Source organism: Quercus suber, unplaced genomic scaffold (genome assembly GCF_002906115.3).
Source record: "Quercus suber isolate HL8 unplaced genomic scaffold, Cork oak 2.0 scaffold_96, whole genome shotgun sequence".
In the NCBI taxonomy this organism is placed as follows: domain Eukaryota; kingdom Viridiplantae; phylum Streptophyta; class Magnoliopsida; order Fagales; family Fagaceae; genus Quercus; species Quercus suber.
In genome coordinates, this window is record NW_027069561.1 from 1,402,816 (window position 1) to 1,410,752 (window position 7,937).

At 34.4% G+C, this 7,937-nt stretch overlaps 1 long non-coding RNA gene across 1 annotated transcript; it reads right to left on the bottom strand.

Annotated features, from left to right (window-relative positions):
• Window positions 1-854: 854 nt before the first annotated feature.
• On the bottom strand, window positions 855-1,385 carry LOC136068029 (uncharacterized). The gene is made up of 2 exons (XR_010629422.1): window positions 1,199-1,385; window positions 855-1,110 (listed from the first exon to the last, which is right to left on the bottom strand). It is a non-coding gene; the product is annotated as an uncharacterized LOC136068029 (long non-coding RNA).
• Between the last annotated feature and the right edge of the window lie 6,552 nt (window positions 1,386-7,937).

The following is a 7,937-nucleotide window of genomic DNA, read 5'->3' on the forward strand; positions in this document are numbered from 1 at the left end:
ACTATCCACGGGTCACATTGTACTATTTCAATTAATTTTTACCTTTATGTACAGTACTTTCAATAAAAAAATTTCGGTTTCAGTAAAATAAGCGGATTCCAAACAAACTTTAAATGTGATTCAACTTTTATCAATAGATTTTCTTTCTACATGTAAGGTTTTGTTTGTTTTAATGAATTGATGGTTATGTGTTGCATTTTGAAAATATGTTAATGACAAATGCTGCTAAAAAACAATTAAAACGAGGAATGAAAGACATTGCTCCAACTTCTCCACTATAGCCTTAATAAATTGTAAATGGTTTTTTTTTTTTTTTTAACAATATTTCTAATGTAGTGATTATTTATTCAATTTTTGATGTTATGATTTCAGGTTGTTACAGTGATCTATGATTTATGAACTTCTTAATAATATCTAGCATAAATTTTTGCACATACAATTTAAAATATTTTATAATGTATCGAATCATTATAAAAATTGACTTGATGTAAATTTTGAAGACTTAGTTTGATTCTAAAAATGAAGCTAAACCAAAAAAAGCATAATTAATTGATTACAAGTAGAACAAACAAATGGATGTGCAACATTACCCGAATGAATTTTAATGTATTTTTTTTAATTATATTTTTTTGTGAAGTTGATTGAGTTTTAAATATGTAAAATGTTCCCACACATTGCGCTTAAATATAAGGATTGCGGTCATTTGTGAACCATGTATATGATTTATTTGGCTTGAAACTAATCCCTATCTAAAAGACATGAAACCTAATCCTTATCTGAACTCTAAATAATGAAATACTAATAAATTCCAAAAAAAAAAAAAAACTTTGGTTGTCTTCCAACATCATGCTTACTTGTGTTGGGGTGTGCCTGTAGAGCTTGTTGATATGAAATGATCAATCGGAAATATTTCTTCAAAATTTTCGAAACTATCTGAATGATTTGGAGACCTCCATGGTGGGAAGATTGTCTCTATAGACTCCATGGAATAAGAGGATCGTGGAGGCGATTCGTTAGATTCTTAAGTACTCTCACTTTCAGTGTCAGAGCTGTAGGGTGGGAAGATTGATACAATGGAATCTGACTCTACTATTGAATGGCTTCTTTCTTCTGTTACAAAATAAGAAACCATAAATTGCAATTATATATTCAGATACTAAAAATTTTCTTGTTTAATTCGTAATTCTTTGAAACTTACTTGGATCAACTAGGCGCTGCGGCATAATACCGAATGGAGAGATTGACAGAACTGAATTGAGAGAGAGAGAGAGAATTTGATACCAAAATGGTGTGTTGCTTCATAATTTATATGAATTTGAAAGTGTCAGCGAAGATACTTTCAAACTCTTTTGCAGTGTTTTTTTCTTTCCGCGTGACAGGACAGATGGCCAACGATCAAGTTCGGTTTCCACCTTCTTACAAAAAAAAAAAAAAAAAAGGGATTCAGCTCTGTGAGGGCCCTCCAGACCTCGGATTTGTGCAAATAAGGTATTGTTGGAAACCTTATAAGATTATCTTTACAATGATATCAAAATTATAGATGATGTAGAAAGAACTATGTATATATTATGATTAAATGTGCTAGTCTTTAGTGGGAAATACTAGTAAAAAGGTTTAGTTTGTTATAAAACTAAAATGCAGGTGCTAAATTGTTCAAATAAAAAAAATATGAGGATCAAATTGACACTCACTTTAAAATCAAGGTTGACATTTGTATAAACCTCCTTATTTTAATAGGGGATAAACCTCACAAATTGGCTTCAGAAATGCTAAAGAGGCTATAGCTTGTGTTCTAGAGATGGTCTATTGGTCTCTAATATCTAATTCCAAATTAACTGTGGGCCATTCAATACTAAAAATATGTTCCCCTCCCTGACCAGAAGAATTGAGCATATGACAGATACCTTCTTATTGCTGCGTAATTATAAATATATATATATATATATATATATTTTAAAAAGACATCAAACCAAGATAATAGTTCCATTAAGGTCTAACAAATGTAAACAATTTCGTTAGCATCCTAGAGCAATCTGGCATTGAATTTCCTTCATGACTAATATCCTAAGCCCTAGAATTAAAGCTTTACTAGTGTGATGAATAAACATGATCATCCTACAAAAACCAACAAGCAAACAGCAGAGAATTGGCTTGACTAATAACCTGATATGCAAATTTGAATGGCAATAATGAATAGATTTATTTATATAAAGAAACAGCAGCCAATCACTATGTTATACTGAAATATTCCCAAACAAACAACAGCCCAAAAAACATTGCATAGCATCCAAACACTGTGAAACTTGCCATTATCCTTAAACAGCAAATCACTCCCCATCTACTTTACTTCTTTGCTAGCCTTCTGTTACAGGGTAGACTCAGTGTCACTTTATTTTGGGATTGGCTGTATTCTCACATATGGTTTCCTAGTCTATGTTTCTCGTCTCAGAGCAGCAACACGGTCGTTTGTGTCCTCTTTGCGCTGCAACTCTCCAAGGTATTCAGCCAGTCTCTCTTGATTCACTTTCTCCATCATCTAATTGATTTGCAATTTCAAACAATTGAATTTTCATGATTTTCTTCCACTTTGGAAAGAAAATGCTTCAAAGAAACAACCTCAAAATCAAGAACCTCTTTGACTAAACAGTTGCAGTGAGAACTTAAAAAACACAAGATCCTTTATGTATATCAAATAAGATATGAATTGGGAGAAAATCACCCACAAACACATACACACACTTAAAAGCAAAAGACACAAATCAACTCTCAGCTATTATTAAAAACTACTTATGTAAATCATAGTCGATTATAATACTTGTGTTCCTATTCTATAAGTCAAAAAAAGATGAATTAATTGACACAAAACAAAACTTAGGTACGATTCCTTAAATGCTATACCTTAGTCGTCAATGTTGCATTGACCAATCAATACAAATAATGTTATCGTTTCCCAAGGACAATTAAATTCAATGATATAACTTATTGGCCAATGCAACCACGTGGGTTGAATTTAATTCGGTACTACATCTAAGTTTACTTCAGATATTAAAACCCATGTTACTGAATCTTATGTTATAGACTTATTTTGCAAGGTGTAACCAATAGTATCCAATCCAATAATTATTGAAATGTTGTAACACAAAATTTAAAAAGGAAATAAAGTTAACATTTGGGATATGTTTGACAAGTAATGCATTGGGTAGGTAACAGAGATTACTGGACAAACATACATGTATGAAACATGTAAGTGTTGGTTTTAGATGTAACAAAGGTCACATTGAATCTCAGCCCCCACACAAAGTCAGAATCCAGCTCAATTAAGCCCCATAATATATATATATATATATATTTTCCCCTTAAAGATTTCAATTTTGAAATATATGTTCATAACAAACAATTAAAGTCACAACCCAACAAAAACATAAATCTAAGAATTTTTCATACCAAATGATAAAAAGCCCAATAACCCAACAAGCGAAATGATGAATGAAATGATATGCATGGAAAGATTAAAAGAGAAAGAGAAAACATTCCAACCATTACTATATGGGCTTTCCCTTGTTTTATAAGCCTTTGTTTCGGGCCACAATATATATATATATATATAACCTCAAATTAAATGCAATGTCCATGTCTGTTCACTAACTGCTTCCACGAGTTTCTCAGAGCAGAGCTTGAAGAGGAGGAGAGGGTGGTCGTATTTGGTGGTGGAATGGCGGAGATGGTCGGAAATGAATGAAGGGTTTTTGGATTAAAGATTTCCATTGTTTTGCAGAAGGAGGTGAACTTTATGATGGATTTTATAGAGTCCCACATCGCTTCTTCTTTTTCTTGTTGAGTGAATAATGAGAATTTAGGTGAAATTGTCTGACATTATTGGCTGTTTCCTTCCACCTTCAAAGAGAGATATAAAAGGGTTAAATTCAGAATCGGCTAGCGAATGTAATTGAGTGAAAAAGTGAGAAAACAAAAAGAGTTATTGGTCTCCGATGTCTTGGTCTTCTCTATGTTTGCCACAAAAGGTGGGTGGCTTGGGTTTCAGAAAATTCTGGGATTTCAACCAAGCGCTCCTCTCCAAATTTGGCTAGTGGATTCTATCTGGAAATGATTGTCTTTGTATTAAAATTTTGAGGGCGAAATACAAGATACGGGATAATTGGTTGGCTCATCATTCTCCTAGCAATGCGTCCCCCTTTTGGAAAAGCTTGATGGGCACAAAACACCTTATTGCAAAGGTAGCTTGCCTTTTGGTTGGCAAGGGGAACTCCATTAGAACATGGATTGACCCGTGGATTCTTAATCTCCCTGGTTTCATCCCCACCCCGAAATTTGATGCTGATCCAGATATGGCTTTGGTTGTTTCTCAACTCCTTACTCCAAACCGAAGTAGTTGGGATCTTCCAAAGCTGAGTTTGCTTTTTGAGGAGCATGTGTTTGAGCTTATCCTAAAAATTCCCATTTCTAGTTGCCCTATGGAGGACAGTTGGTCTTGGACTGCAATAAACTCTGGGCTTTTTTCGGTCAAGTCCGCTTATTGGCTATGTAGGAATGGCTCTCCTCTCTCAAATTCTGACTCCATTAGAGGTCAGATTTGGAGATCCAAAATTCATGAGTGTTTGAAGTTGCTTCTATGGAGAAGAGCTGCAAATGTTTTGCCTACCAAGGAGGTAATAATTATGTTTAATGAAAATATGGATGGGAGTTGTCCCTTGTGTAATTCAGCTATGAAACTTCCCTTCATCTGTTCACAGTTTGCCCTTTCGCAAAATCCTTATGGTTCCGAAGCCATTGGGGCGTGAGGATTGACTTATTGGCTTTTGGGTCGGCATCTGATTTTGTCAACTTCCTCTTGTCCCCTCCCTTTTTGGCTAATCAATGTTTGGGTCAGTTGGAAGAATTTTTGTTGTATGGTGCCATCCTATGTGACATGGTATGGAAACAGAGGAATCAAGTCCTATTTGGTGACGAATCTCTAAATGTTGATAGGGTGTCTACGAAAATCTCATGTCTCTTTTCTGAGCATAATATTCCCATGGGATCTACCTCTTATCAGCAGGTTCGTTCCTCTGTTCAGGCTTGGATTCCTCCTCCAGGTACGTCTTTTAAAATTAATGTCGATGCTGCTGTGGGGCCTCGCTTCTCTTCTATAGCTGTAGTGGCGAGAGACCGGAGAGGGGAGTTGGTATTTGCCGATTCTATGAAGGTGAATACCACCCTCCCTCTCTTGGAGGAAGCGATGGCTATTAAGTGGGCTCTCTCTTGTGCTCCAGCCATGGGTAATGAATGCATTATTGTAGAATCGGATTGCCAATACTGTGTGCATCTTCTCAATGACTTGGCTGAGCCCCCCCTTGGTGGTTCTGGTCCTCGTGCTCTGAACTGAGGTTGTCTTTGTCTAGCTCAAATAAGGTTTTTGTGAAGTAGGTGCCTAGGCAGTGTAATACAGCAGCCCACACCTTAGCAAAATGGTCTCTTTGTTGTAATTTCTTTGGTATTTTTGAGTTTGGGAATTGCCTTGCTTGCTTCTCTTCCATCATTTTGGAAGAGTCCAGGAGGGCCTTGTAGCTCCGTTTCGTCTCTCTTTTAATAAAAATTTTGGTTCATCAAAAAAAAAAAAAAAGAGTTATTTTCATCTTCAAATTTAAAGTAGTGGATGGGCCCAAGCCCTTTCCTAGCCCAACCCTGCATTATCCAATATGGTATCTCACATAATCTTGGTTCACAAACCCCACCAATATCATCCTCAATGGCCCAGTTCACACCCAATGTTTCAGATCTTCACATTTTTATTTTTACCTTCATTTATAACCTATATTTTTAACTGAGGGGCTTCGCCTGATAAAACTACCCGACAAAAATGTTTAAAAACATATCACACCTTCAATAAGTTAAGAACCATTTGGTAAGAGATTTCTAGTAACGTTGTTGTTATTTTGTGGAAATACTTATGGGTGAAAAAGTGTACGAAAATACGTGTAATATTGTTTAAACACTGAAAACTGTTATTTAAACAACAATAACAAACACCCCCTTCCTCTCCTCCATATTTCTTTCTCAAATTCAATTTTAAAAAAAGAAAAAGAATTGTCCTGGAAATTCTCACACACAACTTCAAACTTCCACTCAACAATTAAAATTCCCCATTATCATCAACCAATTATAAGTTTGAGAATAAATGGTATAATGGATGGTCAGGTATAGTTTTCAATTAATTATATTTATTTGAAATTGTTTTTTCAAAGTTTGTAGCTTTAATGGATTGGTAATTTGATTATCTATTTAGGGTGAAAAAGGTTAAAATTTGTTGGCTTTTTTTTTTTTTTTTTTTTGGGGTATTTTTTTTTTTAAATTCTAATTACAAAGTTTTCTCTCTCCCTTCTATGCCTTTGGTTAAATTTTGATTTAGGTTAATACTTATTTTTTTTTTTAGAAATAGGAATTTGAGTTTATGTCAAAACGCAATCTACATTGCTATGCACTTGAATATGCTTACCAATTTTTTGAGTAATAAATTATTATAAAGTCTATCCTTTATTCCTTCTTTTTTCATTGTAATTTTGGTTAAGATAACTTTCTAATTTTGTGATGAATTTTAATTATTATTATAACAATCTCATTATTCCTTAGGAGATGAGAAATTTGAATAATAAATTTGAAATTTATAAAGTTTAGTTGTATATCAAATAAAATATACTACAACAGAAGTTAGAAAAATATAGCTCACCTTAAAAAAATATTAATCAAACAGACAAAATATAATAGAATATATATTTGTACTTTGTAGAGATAAAAAGATAAAAAAATACTTGTAGAAATACATAAAAATAAACAAACAATACTTGGAGTAATTCTTACTTTTTATATATTACATATTTGCATCCCATTATATAATATTTATATATTCTCATGCATCACATGAGTCTGCAACTAGTCTATATTTATTCAACATTTGTTGGCGTTCTCCAATTGTGGCTTTGCAAAATAGCAAGCTGTCATTGGCAAATAAATGGTGGGAAATGCACAACCCATGTTGGCTAGTCAACACCCCATTCAGCACCCTATTTTCTGTTGATTTATGTAACAACGTCAAGAGGCCTTCAGCACATAGGAGAAAAAGGTAGGGAGATAATCGGTCTCCTTGCCTAATGCCCCTAGATTAAGTGATGAAACCCTTTGGTTCTCCATTGATAAAGACTGAGTAAGAAGCCATGGTGACTGTCTCCATGGCCAATTGCACCCATCTTCTATCAAAACCCAGTTTATGCATGATACCCTTCAAGAAAGTCCACTCCACCTGTTCATAGGCTTTGCTAGTGTCTAGCTTGACTACCATATGTCCCACCTTTCCTCTCCTTTTGTTTCTCATTCTATCTAGGATCTCAAATGCAACTGTTGTGTTATCAGTAATAAGCCGATTTGGCTTATCAGTAATAAGGCACTCTGAGAATCAAAAATAACATTAGGCAAAATATGCTTTAAATGATTAGTAATAACCTTTAAGAGTATTCGAGAGACAACATTCCCTAAACTAAATATTTTGGGTCCTTCTTTTTTGGTATTAGAACGATATGTGTATGGTTCCTTTTTTTCAACATATGGCCAGAGTGTAAAACTAATAAGACAGCGTCTGTGACATCGGTTCCTTCAATGTGCCAATATTTTTGAAAAAGGAATGGGGACATTCCATCCGGACCTGGTGATTTTGATGGGCGCATCTGGAATAGGGTTGTTTGGACTTCTTCTAAGGTGTACCTTTGGGTAAGGCTTTTATTCATTTATGGCGTGACACGACTTTCAATTGAGTTTAAGACACTCTCTATATTATCTGGTTCGGCTGAGGAAAACAAATCCTAAAAATAGGCTTCAGCAACCTGGGAAATCCGAACAATTGATGTGCACCACCTCCCCTCATTGTCAAAAATTCCTGAAATGTGATT